Here is a 21061-nt window from a genome sequence, read left to right on the forward strand (position 1 = left end):
CACAGAGAGGTGTGAACTGGAGATAGTATTCTGCTTTCTTCTCCACCTGGGTTGTTGTGAAGTTCAAATGAAAACAAAAAGTCTACAAAAGTGCTTTGTAATATGTAAAGTGTTATATAATTTTAAAGGATCAACATTATTATGGTGAAATCTGTCCTATATATAGAACCACATAGCAGTTTTAGAGATCTTTGGTTCTCCACCATAGCTGTTGTGTAGAAGCTGTAAATGCGTCTTCCAATTCAATGTAATATGGGCTAGACATCAATCATAATCAATGGGTAGAGGAAACTATTTGATCACAGACACCATACTTAAAATAGACCTCAGGATTTTTTAGCCAAGTTTTTTTTTTTTTTTTTTAACCAAACTGAGATTAGGCTACATCTCTCCAAGAAATATGAATGCCTAATAGGTGCAGGCAATATTAAGTGCTAAGAGCTAAGGATACAGTGATGAACAAAACGGACATGGTTTTTGCCCCCAGAGAGTTTATTTTCTAAAATGATTTATCTCTAATAATATAGCTATACTTTTCCTGATAACTTTTTAAAATTTTTAAGATAAATACTTTAAACTGCTTTATCCCTTTGCCTCTCCTGAGGTTTTAGTGAATGCTTTAAAAAGAAATTCCTTTGTGTGAAGATTTTTGTAATCAAGTTTAACCTTTTAGATCCAACAGAATTGTGCCCTTGTCACTCAGGGCAGAGTCATTAACATTATCCGGGTAGTAAATCTTTTGATTCTTGGTATCAAGAGGCCTAATTAATTTAGATAGATTGGAATCAGTCGATGTGCTTGTATACAGCAAAGACAAGTTGTGTGCCTTTCCACCTACACTCTTACAACTTTGTGTCTAACTGAGAGCTCTGAAATTTTGTGTCTTATTCCTAAACTAATAAAAGGAGGAAGGTGACAACTTTTGAAAAACATCTGGTTGATAATGCAAGTCTGGAGTCCATCAATGCCTCAGTCTAATGAGAAATTTCTACCCAAATCTCTGACTCATCAAATCCAAAAACATCCACATTTCTCATCATATATTCTGGATTATATTTATATAAGCAGGACTCAACCAAGAAAAATTATTTATATATAATTATTATAAAATTTAATATACTCTGCTTTGTTATACTACAATGTAATAGAACAGAATATAATGTACGTATGCATATCTCATATAATACATATGTGACTTAAATAATATATTAACTTATTGTGAAATGCCCTCTTGTCTGTCATAGTTCTCTCCTTTTTTCACACTGGCAAATAACTGTTTTTTAGTCAGAGAAGTCCTACACACTGATGCTGAGAATTACTGATTTGAGTGGTCAACATAGCCTCAAATAAAATGGCAATAATTCCACATATAGTTACTGAAATAACTCTGTGATAGAAAATTTCTTCAATCTATTTCACCCATCTTAGAGACTTTTAGTAAATGTTAACATGGAGGTTTATGTCTCCACTGACTTGCTGAAATATAGAGAAGTGAAGGAAATTGTTTGTCACAGACACTGAAAACAAAAATTTGAAATTGGAAGATAGGATAAAAACTTGTCTCTCCTCCTAAGACAGGTATCAGCAAGAACTCTAGTCTGTCCTTCACGCTACCAACAAGTGATTATGGACATCCTATCATCAAAAGCCAATTCTTCTGGAAACACTCTCTTCTGTAAGGGTTTTTGAATACTACATTTTTCTAGTTTCTTTCCTGCCTCTCACACCACCTGTTCTCAGTCGTTGGCAAGCTCCTCTTCCTCTGGCCATTCTTAAATTTTTATGTTTCAAGCTATCTTTTCTTTTTTTTTTTTTCTATCACTTTATACATTCTCACAGTAACCTTATACTGTTAAGTAGCTTAATTACCACTCGTGTTGACAGCTCCTAAATTTAGAAGTCCACCCAATAACATCCATAGGAAATTCAGATTCATGTTTTCAAATGTTTACTAGCCTTTCATATTTGAATATTTTCCAAGTACTACAGTCTGAAATACCAAAAATTAAACTCATTTCTCCCCACCCCAAACCTGCTGCTTTCCTTGCAATTTCCCTATAAATGGAACCACTGATTGTTGAATTGTCAACTCAGAAACAGGAGGCATCTATGTGTACTTCTCTCTTTTCTGTGGCCCCATCAAATCTATCATTAATCCAGACAATTATACCTCTTTAATATTTCTGAAATTCATCAGTTCTCACAACTCTATTCCTACCACCCTAGCTCAGGTCATCCTTATCTCTTATCTAGATTACTATGTATAAATTTGACATCTAGACTTCTTCAAATCTACCCTGTTAATTGGAGCAGTCTTTTTAAAATGCAAATATACTGGGGCACCTGGGTGACTCAGTCCATTAAGCATCTGCCTTCAGTTCAGATCATGATCTCAGTGTCCCAGAAGGAGCCCCTTGGTGGGCTCCCTGCTCAGAGGGGAGTCTGCTTCTCCCTCTCCTTCTCCCTCTCCTTCTGCTCCTCCCCCACATTCATGCTCTCTCTCTCAAGCTCTCTCTCCAATAAATAAATAAAATCTTTAAAAATAAATAAAATGCAAATATACTAAGGACACACCCCTGGTTAAATTCCCTCAAAGACTTCCCAAGGCCTTCTATATAAAATCTCAGCTCTTTCCTCTTATGCTCTCATCATGAATGTACCTTTGCTGATCTGCCTGACCTTAGCTCTTTCATCTTTCTTTTTCAATTCCAGTAATATCCAATTTATTGCTTCTCCCTGAACATGCTAACACTGATCCTATTCTCTCAAGTTTTATATATGCCATTCTCTCTGCCTGGAAAATTCTCCCCTCTTGGCTTGAGTAAATCTTATCAGGTAACAATTTAGATATGACTTCACCTGGAAAATCTTTCATGACCTATGTGTCCTGAGCCACAAATCTCTAATCCTTATTCCCTCCATCCATGCTCCCAAAGCACCTCAACTTTCTTCATTATAATTCTTACCAACTTGAACTTCAATTGCCTGGCCACTTCTCTGTCCTTCCCCCCTAGATTTTTAATTCCGTGAAGACTAAGAATGTTGATTATTCACTATGATAACTACAGTACCTAGCATAGTATCTATTACATAGCAGGCACTTGAAAAAACATTTGTTCCTTCCAAAATTATTATATCATTTCTTATTTACACATAATATCAGATTTTTTCCTTTATAGACACACTCCTTGACTCATGCTTACTTTATCAGTGTGCCTCTTTTATCTGATTAGCATAAAGGACTTCTGACTAAGACTTAATTTGAACAACCAACAACAAAATTTTCAATTTTCCCCAGCTAAAAAGAGTTTGCATACCGGAGTCATCTCCTAATATGTTAAGGTAAATATATCCCTCTTTTTAATTACTTTTTCTTTTTGTAAGTTGTAGTATAGTCTCTTGGCTACTTGGCTGGTCCACTAAGGATAGAATCTGAGATTTATTCTTTTTTTTTTACATCTCCAAGTGTGTGCCAATTGTGTCTATTCTGCTCTGAATAAATGTTTGTTCAATTTAATTAAACATAAAACCAGTGAACTTCCAGCCCAACCTTTCATTAGATACAATACTGAGGAAGAGTCTTCAATTTGACCTTCCAGATGTACTTTCCACTTTGCTGTGTGTGTAAAGAGGCAGAACTCAATGGACTGCATCAACAAGCTCCTTTGCCCTTTGGTTTCTGGTTGAGTTTGGCCAATGAGAGGCCGTGGCAGAAAAGGAGAAGAGTGAACTAAGCATGTTTGTCCCCCTGGATCTCTCCTTAGCAGATCATTATTGAATTCCAATAAATGCTTCCTCTCCCGGCTCCTTCAATTCTGAATACCAATGGCTGCTTACAGTTATAAGGATACACATAACCAGGACATTGTATTGTTCTTGATTGGTTACACCTTTATATAAACAGTTCCGGTATTAGATTCTCCTCAAATTACCCAGTTTGAATATTCTAGTTTTTTCCTGCCAGAATCTTGATGAACAGCCTTCCCATATATTCTCTGACCATACCTCTTCTCTACTTACAAGTCTTCTCTCTATCCCCTTTGGGTATGGATTTTTTTTTTTTTTTAAGATTTTATTCACAGAAAAAAAAAAAAAGATTTTATTCACAGAGAGAGCAGGGAGAGTGGCAGGCAGAGGGAGGGGGAGTGGCAAGCAGAGGGAGGGGGAGTGGCAGGCAGAAGGAGAGGGATAATCAGACTCCCCGCTGAGCAAGGAGTCCGATCTACATAGATCCTAACATAATGCCTGACACAAGCGAACAAGTGTAAGGTCAACAATATACTTCAGGTCACTATAAACTAGTTTTCATTCTACTTCTTATTTGGCTTTTCCCCACTATCCAATACTATATATGTTCCTCACTGCAATGATCTCTCCCTTGGTTTCTGTGATTTCATATTTTCTATTTTCTTTAATCATACTATTTCAGTTTCCTCTCTAGACTCATCCTTTATACATTCCAAAATATTACTTTAGGCTATGTTTTTTCCTCCTCTGAATTAAATGACTTCATCTCTGCTCAAAACTTCACTAATCATTAATATGCCATAAGCCCCAAGTTTTATTTCTAGTTCAGTCACCTCCTCTGAACTTCAAATCCATATTTCTAACCACCTACATGACATCTCCACTCAGATGTCTAAAAGGTACAATTTGTGATCTTAACCCCTAAACTTCATTTTCTTTAATGGTTCCTTTCTCAATGTATGGAAAGAAAATATATCCATTTCTTAAGACTTGAAGATGTCCTTAATGCTGCCTCCCTCTATTTCACCCTCCAAAATTCATCCAAGTCCTATAGATTTTATTTTCTAAGTATCTTTGAACCCACTTATTTGTTTCATCCTACTACAAATATTTTAATCTAAACTTCTCATCTGGACTATTGAAAAAAAACACACTAATTCCTCCACCCACATCTTTACACTTGAGCCAGAATCAATTGAAAAAAAAAAATCTTATTGTATCATGCCCCTGGTGAAGTACATGAATGGTTGCCCATTAGTTTTATTTTTTTAAAGATTTTATTTATTATTTGAGAGAGAGAGAGCATGAAAGCAGGGGGAGTGGCAGAGGGAGAGGGAGAAGCAGGCTCCTTGCTGATCCCAGGACCCCAGGATCATGACTTGAGCCAAAGGCAGATGTTTAACCAACTGAGCCACCCATTAGTTTTAGAATAAAGCTTAATTCCCTATCATGACTTACTTTCACCCTTACCCTCTGCATTCCAGTTGCACTGACCATTGCATATATCATGTTCCTTATTTCCAGTCAGACTTTAACACATGTTGTTGCTGCAGGCTCATGAAACATTCTTTGAGAAAAGCTGCCCTAATTCCTCAGGCTCATTCAAGTTCCTTGGTATACATAACTTGTATGTATTTCCTTCATAACATTTGATTCATTCATTTACCCACTCAACAATTCTGGGGTTACTATGTTTTTGCATTCAACCTTGCAGATAAGACACTATTTGAGACACTATTTCTGCCTGGAGTTTACATTCTAGCTTTTATAACTTGTAAATAGAGTTTATAGTTGTTTGTAGTCATATTGGATTAATATATATCTGACTCTCAACAAACCATTATCTCCATGAGGATAGAGGCCTTTTATCTTTTCCCACGTCACAGTTATTTTGGCCACGTAACAAATTATTTTAAACTTGGTGGCTTAAAGCAATAATTGTTGAGACTCCTGGGTGGCTCAGTTGGTTAAGCATCTGCCTTCACTCAGGTCATGATCCCAGGGTCCTGGGATTGAGTCCGGCATCGGGCTCCCTGATCAGTGGGGAGTCTGCTTCTCCCTCTGCCTGCCGCTCCCCCTGCTTGTGCTTTCTCTCTCTCTGATAGGTAGATAGATAGATAGATGATGATAAATAGATAGATGATAGATAATAGATAGATACATAAATAAATTTATTTTTAAAAAGCAGTAATTACCATTTCTTTTCTTTTCTTTCCTGGTTTTTTGTGAATCAGGAATTTGGACAGGAAAGAGCTCAGCTGGAGGATGAAAGACTGAGTCTTTTAAGTCTCTTTTTCTCATGTTGGATCATTGATTTGGACTGTTGGCTGAGAATCTTAGTTCTGGTATTCCTGGACCTCCATATGCAGTCTTCATGCCTACATGGATTTCAATAATGAACTTTCTGAGAGAGAGCCAGTAGGAGCTGCTTTGCCTTATATGAGCTAGCTATCATATAGTGCCACCGCTGCATTTTATTGCTTGAGGTAGTTGCAAAGTTTGCACGGGTTCAAAGTCAGGGTGCACAGACACCTGAAACACACATCCCAGTGGGAAGAGTGTCAGTCACATTGTAGGAAGAGCATGTAAAATGAAATATGCATATATGCACATTTATCTTGAAAAATACAATTGTCCACTCACATTATTATAATCTTATTACCTAGCACTTTGTATGTAGTAATTGCCCATTAAAAAACATGACTGGAGGAATTACTGAATGAAACTAAGAAGAGGCCAAATCATGAAGGCTAGATTGTGACATGCTTATTCCCAGATATATATATTTTTAATATTTTATTTATTTATTTGACAGAGATAATGAGACAGCACAAGCAGGGAGAACAGTAGAGGGAGAGGGAGAAGCAGGCTCCCCAGTGAGCTGGGAGGGGGATGTGGATCTGGATCCCAGGACCCCGGGATCATGATCTGAGCTGAAGGCAGACGCTTAACCATCTGAGCCACCCAGGTACCCCATCCTAGATATTTTTAAGCAGCTCTCAGGAGTTATGACCCAGCATACAATCCTTTGGATTCCTGACAACTCAGTCACTACTGCATGTGAGTTTTTCTGTCATATATGCAGTGAAGCCTGTGAACTAGAGATAGAGAAAGAGAACTAGAAACTTCTCAAACCAGCTCTATCCCAATGATTTGAGTTTGGGGACAACATATAGTTCAGTTCTTAATCCTACCAGCTTTCCCTACTCTTATTCTACAATATAAGCAATCGTTGCTTTGGACAATGAGTAGGGGAAGATGAGCAGAAAATGCAAGTGGACTTTGGAATTGCCTCTGTCACTCAAGATTAGTTTAAACAAAGATGTATCCCACAGGATAAGTCACCAGTTAACTATAGGATTTACAGGTATCACTGACACAATGGGCAATGCCTTTTTCTCTATTGTAGAGGAAGAGGGGACAAAAACAAAATTGGCAGTTCCCACAACACTGAATTTATAGTCAACCAGAGCTAAACATACTGGGGTATTCATGAGTATTTCTCACATGTATTCTCTTTAGGCTCTCTTGTGGGAATCAACAGTAAAAAATAAACAAGCAAACAGAAATTATTTTTACTACAGGCTTTAGATATTGGCTTTTGTAGGATTCACATATTTCTGATTGTGAGATATGTTCCTATTTTCAGTTTATTAGAAGGGTTATAATCTTGTCCTCTGGGTAAGTGGAGTTTTTCTATATTTAGATAATATTTCCTTCTCCTATCTTACCTATTGAACCAAAACAGATGATGACTTAAAACCCAGAGAGAGAGAACTTAATCTCACCTGGTTCTTCTGTTTCTCTAACCCAAACAGCAAACTAGTAATTGACTAAATGAATCAAAAGTCAAAATTAAGGGGCACCTGGGTGGCTCAGTCGGTTAAGCATCTGCCTTTGGCTCAGGTCATGATCCCAGGGTCCTGGGATCCAGCCCCATGTCAGGCTCTCTGCTCACGGGGGGGGGGGGCCTGCTTCTCCCTCTCCCTCTGCCTCTGTCTGCAGCACCCCCTGCTTGTTCTTGCTCTCCCTCTCTGTCAAATAAATAACTAAAATCTTTTTTAAAAAGTCAAAATTAAGTACTATAGCTCATCATCTTCCTCTTTACCTTTTGCAACACAACATTGTAGATTAGAGGTAGTAGAATATGGCTGCCCACCCCCCCAAAAAAATAAATAAAATTCACACATCACTATTAGAATCACCAAAAACTTAGTTGTCTTTTAGTCCCAATTCCAAAATCCTGGGAGACAGATTCTTATCAACCAGTATTTTTTTTTTCAAATTAAAATGTGTTTTTCAATCTATTGAATGAGTTTCACAGTTTGCATTTTTAGAAATGAAAAATAGAACAGAAAATATCAGACTGTAAGGCATATAGATGTTATAACTATATGAGTATGAATACTTGGTACTGATGTAAAATGGACTGTAGATTTCAAAAGTTTGATAAATGCTCTTATTGACCAGTTTGGAGGAGATATTTATGCCTACCTGATCAAACTATAGAGCTTCTTCAAAGAAGGAGTTACAATACTTTATATACCTGTCCATGGGATTCTACCCCTGGAAGAGGGATGTGGTGAAGTTCTTTCTTTTTTTTTTTTTCTTTTAAGATTTCTTTATTTGAGAGAGGAAGAGAGAGAGAGAGAGAAAGTGAGAAAGAACAAGAGAATTTATGTGCAGGGGGAGGGACAGAGGGAGAGAGAGAGAGAGAGAATCTCAAACAGACTCCCCACCGAGAGTGGAGCCCAATGTGGGGCTTGATCCCTCATCGCTGAAATCATGACTTGAACCAAAATCAAGAGTTAGATGCCCAACTGACTGAGCCACCCAGGTGCGCCTGGTGCAGTTCTTAAAGACAAGGACTATTACATGCAGATGGTCCAGAAACTGTAAGTCATCCTTGGCACCTTGCCTCCACAACCTATCCTCTGATAGACTTTAGGCAACATAATTAATTCTCTAGACCTCATATTTATCACATTTAAAATGGGATCTTAATAAAGTTTGTTTCTTTTCTGTCTCTCCTACAGATTTATTGTGGAGAATAAATAAGATAATACGTACTCTAAGCACACTATGGCACAGAGTTCAAAATTTTTGCTCTTATAATATTAGCCGTAATTACTATTTATCATTACTATTACTCTTATTAACAAATTGTATTTGCTAAATTTTTACTGTTCCCATGGGGCTCTTTCCTGTTGCTGTTAATATTGAAGATTTTGTGCTGACACCAAGAAGTCAAAAATTTTGTACTAAAAGCATTAATGTCATCTAGAGCCTAAAATACTAATGAGTTTCTTCTCTGGGTTGGAGGCTGCTCATTGTATGAACTTCATACTCCAATATTAATCCTCTAAGAAATGTAAGTATTCTTCTCTGAGGCATGGTGTTACTATTCCTTACACAGGTGACAAACAAGAAGGACTTTTGCTTTTAAAATGTTACAGAGAGGGGCGCCTGGGTAGCTCAGTTGGTTAAGCGACTGCCTTTGGCTCAGGTCATGATCCTGGAGTCCTGGGATCAAGTCCCGCATCGGGCTCCCTGCTCAGCAGGGAGTCTGCTTCTCCCTTTGACCCTCTTCCCTACTCATGCTATCATTCTCTCTCTCTCTCAATAAATAAATAAAAATCTTTAAAAAATGTTAGAGATTTTATTAAGACATCACTATATTGATTTGTGCTCACTCTTTAATACACCATCCTTTCCTTAGGCCTTCAGGATAAGCCCATTGATACAGATACCCTTAGATTCAGATATCTCTAACATGTATAATACTTGTTTGAGCAAAATTTACTTAATTGAATTTATTCTTGATTCCCCAACCCTGGGGTTCCTTTGTTTTCAAATAAATGGATTGGAGAATTTATCCTCATAGTTTCAGGATATATCAGGGCGTGACTGAATAAGGGTGAATGTAATACAACTTTTACATCCTTAAATAGATTCCCACTTACCAAGACAACAATCAAGAGTAGACAGTGACACCTTTTTGGGAATGCAGTTGTGTAGTCACACAGGGCCTTGAAATCAGAAGGGCTTTTACTTGGTTTAATGTTCTGCTGTCACCATCTTGCAATTCTTAATGATTTCATCTTTAAACATGAATTTTGAAAGTGAAGTACAATGGGACAATAAAGCAGAGAAGATGTATGCAATATGTTTATCCCCTGTTCCTTGTCACTCCATTTCCATACGGCATTCACAATGTCCCATGAGAACAGAATTCCAATGGACTTAAAATGTGTAGCAGTTCAGTGAGACTTGCATAAAAGTAAAAGGTAAACCTGTTAAGTTACAAAAAGAGTAAGCAAGAGTACTATTAGCCCTAAGAGATCACATTTTGTTTGAACCAGAACTTTCTTGAAATGTAGAAAGAAGATAAAGACATTGTAAGAAACAAGAGTGACAAGGGAACCCTATCATATTCTTCTTACTGATGTTGCTTCCCTGTATTAGTCAACCACTTGGGCTGAAAATGATAACACAGAAGATAGAAAAATAAAGTATAGAGCAACCATAGTCCCTTTACATTTCTCTCTTTCCTTATTCATCAGCAAGCCAAAGATAGACAGTACTGGTAGATCCGTACATGTCAAGTAGTAGAAGAAGTGAGTTAGTTTTGTGAAATATTTCTACAGTTCTGATAAGTACAAAATACATATGAAGGTATGAGCCACAAAATGCAAGTTATATAACTTCAGGGATTCCACATAAGAATTATTTTCTAATTATTGTATTTAAAATTGATATTGCACAATATTAAGCTGAATGGTAAAATTCATGCTCATTGCTTAATTTTAATTTGTTTACTTAGGATGGCATCAAACAGCGAATAATAAACATGACCACAGATTGAGAGTGAGACCACAGAAGGAAGAAAAACATTTTAATACATTTAACATAACTGTTTTCCCCCACTTTTCATACAAGGAAACACATTTTCAATTTGCACTGGGTCTCACAAATGATGTTCCTAGACTTAGGAGTAGAATCAATTAACAAAGAAATTTTATGTAGGAAATGTAAGCCATTTCTTGGCACTTAGTTTCCTTTTCTAAAGTTCCTTTTCCCCCTAAATCCACAGGGCATTTTGTTTCTCTGGGTAATTGTGTTTCTCAGGAGATCCTACTTAAAGAAAACAGTTATTACTTAAATGTTTGTTTACTTTCCCTGTTGACATACAGAGAAAGAAACACCACTGTATCTCTCCACATTTCTACTTTGTTTTCTTTCCTTCCCCCTGGACAACTCCCCCCCCCCCCCCCCCAGTACTTCACACTTATATTTCATGGATGATGACGAGTCAGATGGCATTTCTCACCCAAGTTCCCTGGGTATCCTAGCAGTTTAGATCACCTCCACTGCAGACAAAGCTGCTAGAAACACATGCAAAACTCAGTTCCCCTCAGAGTTATTCTGAGAACCTTAATTCATTTGAGAAGTGGAGGATGGCAAAGAACTTCAGCCTACACTCAAATTTACAAAGCAGAGAAAAACACTGACTTTTCTGTGATGACAGATCAGAGGAGAAGGCAGTCAGAAACAGCTTTGGTATAGATGGTATAGATGGTCAGACTGACAACCCTTACACATCTCAGGCAATATCATTTCCCTCTGGATAGCAACAGTTTTCCTGAGGTGTGGTTAGAGGTGCAATGAGTGAAACACAATGTGTGGAATTGCAAGGGAGGGGACGGGAGTGTTGATATTGAACCAAATGATGAGACTAAGGAGGCCTACAAGAAGGAAACATATGGCGATGCATATGCATGGTGATTTGGATCAGGCGCACATGTGGCTAGATGACAAGATGGCAACGCTGGGGGAGAGCAGTCAGAAGCAGTCCTAAAAACTGCTTACTCTCTACTGAGTGCTTCCCCATTGTGGGAAGACAGTTCTCAATTATATTAAAATAGATTTCTTCACTCACACAAGCTGGGGAATATCTGGATCTGAATATAAGTACAATTAAAAGGTGTCATGCTTTACATTTTTTTTTTTGCATTGGAGAAACTGAGTTCTTTATAAAGATTTTTAGACCTTGATATTTACCATCTGCATTATTTATGACTGAGCAATTCTTCATACATCTTTAAAAACAGATAATGATGATGATATTATAGCACATAAATTTCTTTGTCTAGCTAGACATTATCTTATCAAAAATCTGCAGGAGCTTAAAGTATTGTTTGAACCATAACCACGGAGAGATCATATTGCTCTCAATATAGTGCAGCACTATTGGGGCTATAGGTGAGAAACAGGTCTATAACGTTTAATAAATGCCATCTTGATGCTACTTAGCCAATTAATTTTGTTACACATAAAACAGGAAAATATAGTGAGGTCTAACTTAATATCCTTTACAGAGGAAATAATTTGGAATCAACTGTAACTATAAGATAATTCAGTATTTGTGAAGGACTTGAAGTGATAAAACATGCTGTTGTGTATCTGATATTAGAAATATTTCATTCTAGAGGTTGCTTCACTGTAAATATAATTTAAAACATCATTCTCTATTATCTCTAGAGTATACCTTCTAAATGCAGTGTATATTCAAAATTGGCAGTTATTTTTTAGGCAATTTACTTTTCAGAAAATTTACCAGATTTAAAGAACTAAATGAAACTTGAGGGTTGAGAAATTTCATCTTTATCCTATTTAAAAATTCAAAATATTTCTTATTTCTTTTGTGTGAAATGATTTTGCTGTGTGCTGTGCTGTAACTATGAGCTTTCTGGAGCTATTTGGGGTATCATTGTTGAATACCTGTCCCTATTATGCTGTGTCTTTAAAATGAAATGTGCATCTTCCAATGCCAATTTATTTTTATTTTTATTTAGATTTTATTTATTTGAGAGAGAACATGAGTGGGAGGAAGGGCAAAGGGAGAGGGACAACCAGACTCCCTACTGAGCAGGGAGACCTTAGCAGGGTTCCATTCCTGGAACTCTGAGATCATGACATGAGTCAAAGGTAGATGTTTAATTGACTGAGCCACACAGGTGCCCCTTCCAATGTCAATTTAAAGAATACATCCAACAAAATCTCAAAAGTATAGAAAATGCCAAGTTAATTTTCACTTAAACAAATACTTGTAGAACAGTATAATTTTTGCAAGGTGCTTTTTAAGTTTCCACAGATGCAGTGATGATAGAAACATTTCTTCTTTCATACAGCTTACATTCTAGTGAGAGTATGCAGGCAATAAATATACAAACAAATAAGTGAACAGAGAATTTCAGATTAAAGTTTTGAAGAAAATAAAACAAGATAATCAAGAATAACTCTGTGGGGGGATTCTTTAACTATAATGGTGATAAAAATCATCTCAAGGACACCACACTTTAGTTGGATCTCAGCTAATGAGAAAGGAGGTGACATGTGGAATCTGTAGAGATGCACTTCACACAGAGAGAGTAGGAAGTATGAAGAACTTGAAATGTCAATCATCTTAGAGTTTTGAGATTCAGAGGAAAGTTCAGGATGGAGAGAGCATAGTAAGCAAAGGTAGGAGCTTAAGGTAAACAGATCACATAGCAAGAGTCAGATCACATAAGGGTACAGCAACGTGCTTCAACTTCCCCTTTGACATTTTCCTATTTTGCTATGTTTTACATCTGTATTTGTTTGTCTTAACTCCATCCTTTGGTTCCCTGAGTACAAAATTTTATCTTATTCTTTCTAACGAAACCCCAAAATCGAGATTGCTCTATTATTTGACATTTAAAATAGTTCAGCTTAAAATACTTAACTATCAAGTACTGGGAAAACCAATAACTGTTGCAATGTCCTCAAAGTTTTTTTTTTTTTATGATAATGAGGCACACCCACTGAATTCACTTAACTTGAAAATTAATTAATTGTATTAAAGAATTTGGGAAAAAGATGGCAGAGGAGTAGGGGACCCTATTCCACCTGGTCCCCTGAATTGAGCTGGATATCTACCAGACCACTCTGAACACCCACAGCCTGAGATGTAAGAAGATATATCTGGATCTTTACAAACAGACTATCAAAGGGGGTTGGTTTTGCAGTATGAAGCAGGGAGCCGTGATTCTGTGGGCAGCTTTTGGAAGATAAACAGAAGGGGGAGGGAGCCGTGGGGATCCTGCACTGCTGGTGAGCAATAGCCTCCCCTTTTGGGGACAGGGCACAGACTTGCAGACAAGTAGGAAGGGAAAGGACTTTAGGGCAGCTCCCGGACTGAAACCTGGAGTGGAGGGCCACATGTATGAACTGGGGGCGGCTGGCAGTTTTAGAAGCACAAAGAGAAGAGACATACCACCATGCCCCAACCTGGAGGCGAAGACTGGGAGCCATGCTGAGGGGCCACAACCCAGGCTGCTGCAGTTTATAGCAGCACAGACAGAAATGAAGATAGTGTGGCCTGGACAGCTCACTGAAGAACAGACTGCTATCTCTCTGCTCTGAGGCAGAGGGTTGGAAATGATCTCTTCTGCTCTGGCTCTCAGAAGAGACATGGAAAGCCAGGAAAAGCTGTCAGAGGACAAAAGACCCCCAAAACTGGTTTTCACTGAGCCCATCCCCCCCACAGGGGGCAGGGCAACCCTGTCCAGACAGGGTTGCCTGAGTAACAGTGTGGCAGGCCCCTCCCCCAGAAGACAGGCTGGGAAAATAAGAGGCCAGCAACCCTAAGGTCCCTAGAAAACACGTGCATCTTGCTTGAGTTGTGGTCAATAATTTGGAGTCTATACATTCCCTCAACCACCCCTCAACAGAATGACTAGGAGGAGGAACCCCCAAAATAGGAAAGACTCAGAGATTATGATTTATGCCACAGATTTACAAACGGATTCAGATATAACCAAGATGTCAGAGATGAAATTCAGGCTAGCAATTGTGAAGACAATTGCTAGAATGGAGAAATCGATTAATCACAACATAGAGTCTCTAAGGGCAGAAATGAAAGCTGAATTGGCAGAACTTAAAAATGCTATCAGTGAGATCCAATCTAATCTAGATAATCTAATGGCTAGGTTAAGTGAGGCAGAAGAACGAATCAGTGACCTAGAAGACCAATTAATAGATAAAAAGGGAAAAGAGGCGGCCAGGGAAAAACAACTCAGAATCCATGAAAATAGAATCAGAGAAATAAGTGACACAATGAAATGTTCCAATGTCAGAATTATTGGAATCCCTGAGGGGGTAGAGAGAGAGAGAGGACTAGAAGATATATTTGAGCAAACTGTAGCTGAGAACTTCCCTAATCTGGGGAATGAAACAAACATTCTTGTCCTAGAGGCAGAGGGGACCCCTCCCAAGATCAAGGAAAACAGGTCAACACCCTGGCATGTAATAGTAGAACTCACAAATCTTAGAACCAAGGAAACCATCTTAAGGGCAGTTAGGGGGAAGAGATTCCTTACGTACAGAGGGAGGAACATCAGAATGATGTCAGACCTATCCACAGAGACCTGGCAAGCCAGAAAGGCCTGGCAAGATATATTCAGGGTCCTAAATGAGAAGAACATGCAGCCAAGAATACTTTATCCGGCAAGGCTGTTGTTTAGAATGGATGGAGAGATGCAGAGCTTCCAAGACCAACAGAAACTGAAAGAATATGTGACCACTAAGCCAGCCCTGCAGGAAATATTAAGGGGTGTTCAAAAAAAGGAGAAAGACCCTAAGAGTGATACAGAACAGAAATTTACAGAGACAATCTATAGAAACAAGGACTTCACAGGCAACATGATGACAATAATTTCATATCTTTAAATAATCACTCTCAATGTGAATGTCCTAAATGCTCCCATAAAACGGCAAAGGGTTGCACGTTGGATAAAAAGACAGGACCCCTCCATATGCTGTCTACAAGAGACTCATTTTGAACCTAAAGATACATCCAGACTGAAACTGAAGGGATGGAGATCCATCTTCCATGCCAATGGACCTCAAAAGAAAGCTGGGGTAGTAATTCTCATATAAGACAAATTAGATTTTAAGCTAAAGACTGTAGTTAGAGACACAGAAGGACACTATATCATTCTTAAAGTGTCTATCCAACAAGATTTAACAATTGTAAATATCTATGCCCCCAACATGGGAGCAGCCAACGACATAAGCCAACTGTTAACCAAAATAAAAAGACATACTGATAATAAGTTAATTGTAGAAGACCTCAATACTCCACTCTCAGCAACAGACAGATCATCTAAGCAGAAAATCAACAAAGAAACAAGAGCTTTGAATGACACACTGGACCAGATGGACTTCATAGATATATACAGAACATTCCACCCTAAAACAATAGAATATTCATTCTTCTTTAGCTCACATGAAACTTTCTCCAGAATAGACCATATACTGGGTCACAAATCAGGTCTCAACCAATACCAAAATATTGAGATTACTCCCTGCATATTCTCAAACCATAATGCTTTAAAACTGGAACTCAATCACAAGAAAATTTTGGAAGAAACTCAAACACTTGGAAGGTAAAGACCACTCTGCTCATGAATGTTTGGGTCAACCAAGAAATCAAAGAACTGAAAAAATTCATGGAAACCAATGAGAATGAAAACACATTGGTCCAAAACCTATGGGATACTGCAAAGGTGGTCCTAAGGGGGAAATACATAGCCATCCAAGCCTCACTCAAAAAACAGAAAAATCCCGAATTCCCCAACTAACTTTACACCTTAAAGAACTAGAGAAAAAGCAACAAACAATGCCTAAGCCATGTATGAGAAGATAAATAATTAAGATTAGAGCAGAGATCAGTTAGTTAGAAACAGAAAGACAATAGATCAGATCAATGAAACTAGAAACTGGTTCTTTGAAAGAATGAATAAGATCGATAAACCAATGGCCAGTCTTATCCAAAAGAAAAGAGAAAGGACCCAAATTAATAAAATTATGAATGAAAGGGGAGAGAGCATGACTAACATCAAGGAAATATAAACAATTATTAGAAATTATTATCAACAACTATATGACAATAAATTAAGCAACCTGGAAGAAATGGATGCCTTCTGGGAAACCTATAAACTACCAAGACTGAAACAGGAAGATATTGACAACCAGTAATGAAATTGAAGCAGTGATCAAAAACCTCCCAAAAAACAAGAGTCCAAGGCCTGATGGACTCCCTGGGGAATTCTACCAAACATTCAAAGAAGAAATAATACCTATTCTCCTGAAGCTGTTTTAAAAAACAGAAACAGAAGAAAAGCTTCCAGACTCATTCTATGAGGCCAGGATTACCTTAATCCCCAAACCAGGCAAAGACCCCATCAAAAAAGAGAATTTCAGACCAATATCCCTGGTGAATATGGATGCCAAATCCTCAACAAAATCCTAGCTAATAGGATCCAACAAAACATTAAAAGGATCATCCACCACGACCAAGTGGGATTTATCCCTGGGATTTATAATAGCAAAGGTGGTTCAACATTTGCAAATCAATCAATGTGATAAAGTACATTAATAAGAGGAGAGAGGGAAGAACCATATGGTCCTCTCAATTGATGCAGAAAAAGCATTCGACAAAATAAGCATCCTTTCTTGATTAAACCTCTTCAGAATATAGGGATAGAGGGAACATTCCTCAAGTTCATAAAATCCATCTATGAAAAATCCACAGAGAATATCGTCCTCAATGGGGAAAAGATGAGAGCCTTTCCCTTAAGATCAGGAACACGTCAAGGGTGCCCACTCTTGCCACTATTGCTCAACATAGTACTAGAAGTCCTAGCAGCAGCAATCAGACAACAAAAAGAAATAAAAGGTATTCAAATTGGCAAAAAAGAAGTCAAACTCTCTCTTTTCGCAGATGACATGATACTTTATGTGGAAAACCCAAAAGACTCCACCCCCAAATTACTAGAACTCATCCAGCAATTCAGTAATGTGGCAGGATGCAAAATCAATGCACAGAAATCAGTTGCTTTCTTATACATTAACAATGCAACTGTAGAAAGAGAAATTAGAGAATTGATTCCATTTACAATAGCACCAAAAACCATAAGATACCTTGGAATAAACCTAATCAAAGAGGTAAAGGATCTATACTCTAGGAACTACAGAACACTCATGAAAGAAATTGAAGACACATAAAGATTGGAAAAACATTCCATGCTCATGGATCTGAAAAGTAAACATTGTCAAAATGTCTATGCTGCCCAGAGCAATCTATATCTTCAATGCCATCCCGATCAAAATTCCAATGACATTTTTCAAAGTGCTGGAACAAACAATCCTAAAATTTGTATGGAATCAGAAAAGACCCCAAATTGCCAAGGAAATGTTGAAAAACAAAGCTGGGGTCATCAATATGCCAAATTTCAAGCTATATTACAAAGCAATGATCACCAAGACAGCATGGTACTGGCACAAAAACAGACGTATAGACCAATGGAACACAATAGAGAGGCCAGATATGGACCCTCAACTCTATGGTCAAATAATCTTCGACAAAGCAGGACAAAATATGCAATGGAAAAAAGACAGTCTCTTCAATAAATGGTTTTGGGAAAATTGGACAGGTATATACAGAAGAATGAAAATCCACCATCCTCTGACACCATACACAAAGATAAACTCAAAATGGATGAAAGACCTCAATGTGAGACAGGAATCCATCAAAATACTAGAGGAGATCATAGGCAGTAACCTCTTTGACATAGGCCACAGCAACTTCTTTCAAGATACATTTCCAAAGCAAGTGAAACAAAAGCAAAAATGAACTTTTGGGACTTCATCAAGATAAAAAGCTTCTGCACAGCAAAGGAAACAGTCAACAAAACAAGAGGCAACCCACAGAATGGGAGAAGATATTTGCATATGACACTACAAATAAAGGGCTGGTATCCAAGATCTATAAAGAACTTCTCCAACTCAACACCCAAAAGGCAAAAAATCAAGTCAAAAAATGGGCAGAAGACATGAACAGACACTTCTCAAAAGGAGACATACAAATGGCTAACAGACACATGAAAAAATGTTCATCATCATTAGCCATCAGGGAAATTCAAATCAAAACCACATTGAAATACCACCTTACACCAGTTAGAATGACAAAAATTGACAAGGCAAGAGACAACAAATGTTGAAAAGGTTGTAGAGAAAGGGGAACACTCTTCCACTGTTGGTGGGAATGCAAGTTGGTACAGCCACTTTGGAAAACGGTGTGGAGGTTCCTCAAAAAATTAAACATAGAGCTACGTCTGACCCAGCAATTGCACTCCTGGGTATTTACCCCAAAGACACAGATGTAGTGAAAAGAAGAGCCATATGCACCCCAACGTTCATAGCAGCAATGTCCACAATAGCTAAACTGTGGAAAGAGCCGAGATGCCCTTCACAGATGAATGGATAAAGAAGATGTGGTCCATATATACAATGGAATATTACTCAGCCATCAGAAATGATGAATACCCAACGTTTGCATCAACATGGATAGGACTGGAGGAGATTATGCTAAGTGAAATAAGTCAAACAGAGAAAGTCAATTATCAAATTATCATATGGTTTCACTTGTTTGTGGAACATAAGGAATAGCATGGAGGATATTAGGAGAAGGAAGGAAAAAATGAAGGGGGGTGGGAAATTGGAGGGTGGGATGAACCATGAGAGACTATGGACTCTGAGAAACAAACTGAGTGTGTTAGAGGGGAGGGGGTTTGGGGGTTGGGGTAAGAGTGTAATGGGTATTAAGGAGGGCATGTGTTGTGATGAGCACTGGGTGTTATACGAAAACAATCATGGAACACTACATCAAAAACTAATGATGTATGGTAACTAACATAACATAATAAAATTAAATTAAAAAAAATTGAACATCCAGCAGGGTGAAAATTTTTAAAAAGAAAATACTCATGTGAAAAAGATGAAAATAAAACTTAAAACCAAAGTTCCAAATGAATGTTGTAGTGAATAAGATAAACCTGAGTAAATAATCTTGATGACAGTAGAGTTTTCCAAGTATTCAAGGAACAGATACATAATCTCTATTTTATTCTCTATTCAAGAGAATAGAAAAAAAAAAGTGAAAATTTCCAAACTTCTGTAATGACTTTAGAATGTATGTCCTCAGTGCTAAAGCCCAAATGACTGTAGAAGTAAAAATATATACAGATTTTACTTACAAACACATATATAAAATCCTAATTAAAATACTAAATATTAAATTCAGGAATATACATTTTAAAATTTTCACACTATTACCCAAAACTTATATTAATATAATTAGCCATATTAAGAGATTAAAAGGGAGGTAAAATTTAATAGGCATGAAAAGAAAAATTCTTAGCCAACTAGAAATAGACAAGTTTTCCTTAACCTGTTGAATTCAATCCTCAAAACTCACTAAAAATTTCAGAGTTAACACTGCAGTAGGAATTCTAGTCATGCATCATACAAGAAACACAATGAATAGCTCTGAAGTTAGCAAAGAAAAAAATATAATTGTCTTTATTCATGGGTAGTTTAAATCCCAACAGAGCAGGGCTGCCTGGCTGGCTCAGTTGGTTAAGCATCTGCCTTTGGCTCAGGTCATGATCTCAGGGTCCTGGGCCTGAACCCCATGCAGGGCTCCCTGCTCAGTGAGGAATCTGCTTCTCCCTCTCCCTCTGCCTCTTCCCTCTGCTCATGTTCTCTGTCTTTCTCAAATAATAAAATCTTTTTAAAAATTAAAAACAAAATAAATCTCAGCAAATTTGGAAATGTCTACGCAAACATCATTAAAAACAGAGAAAAGCAAGATTTTTGCACACAATATACAAAAGAAAAAGCTTTCCCATTTAATAGTAATAAATGATTAGCAAACATGATTAAACAAAAAACTTATCCTCAGCAATGATAAATGTCATAAACAATTTTGTTCCATGGAAAAACTCTGGTTAGAATGTGTGATTGCGGGCGCCTGGGTGGCTCAGTTGGTTAGGCGACTGCCTTCGGCTCAGGTCATGATCCTGGAGTCCCGGGATCGAGTCCCGCATCGGGCTCCCTGCTCGGCGGGGAGTCTGCTTCTCCCTCTGACCCTCCCCTCTCTCCTGCTCTCTCTCTCTCATTCTCTGTCTCAAATAAATAAATAAAATCTTAAAAAAAAAAAAAAAAGAATGTGTGATTGCTTTGAAGCTGTAGATCAGTTTGAAGACTTATGTCTGATATCAATTATTCCAAAAACAAGACTATTTAAGAACTTCACCTCTGCATATTTAATAATGAGCCCAATCCAATTGGCCTTGTCATTTTAACAATTTACAGTCTGAAATTCTGGGAAAATTCTTCATATTGCTTCTTTGATAATTTCTTTCTTTCTGTTTTCTTTTCCTGGGAC

Source organism: Neomonachus schauinslandi, chromosome 11, assembly GCF_002201575.2.
Source record: "Neomonachus schauinslandi chromosome 11, ASM220157v2, whole genome shotgun sequence".
NCBI classification, from domain to species: domain Eukaryota; kingdom Metazoa; phylum Chordata; class Mammalia; order Carnivora; family Phocidae; genus Neomonachus; species Neomonachus schauinslandi.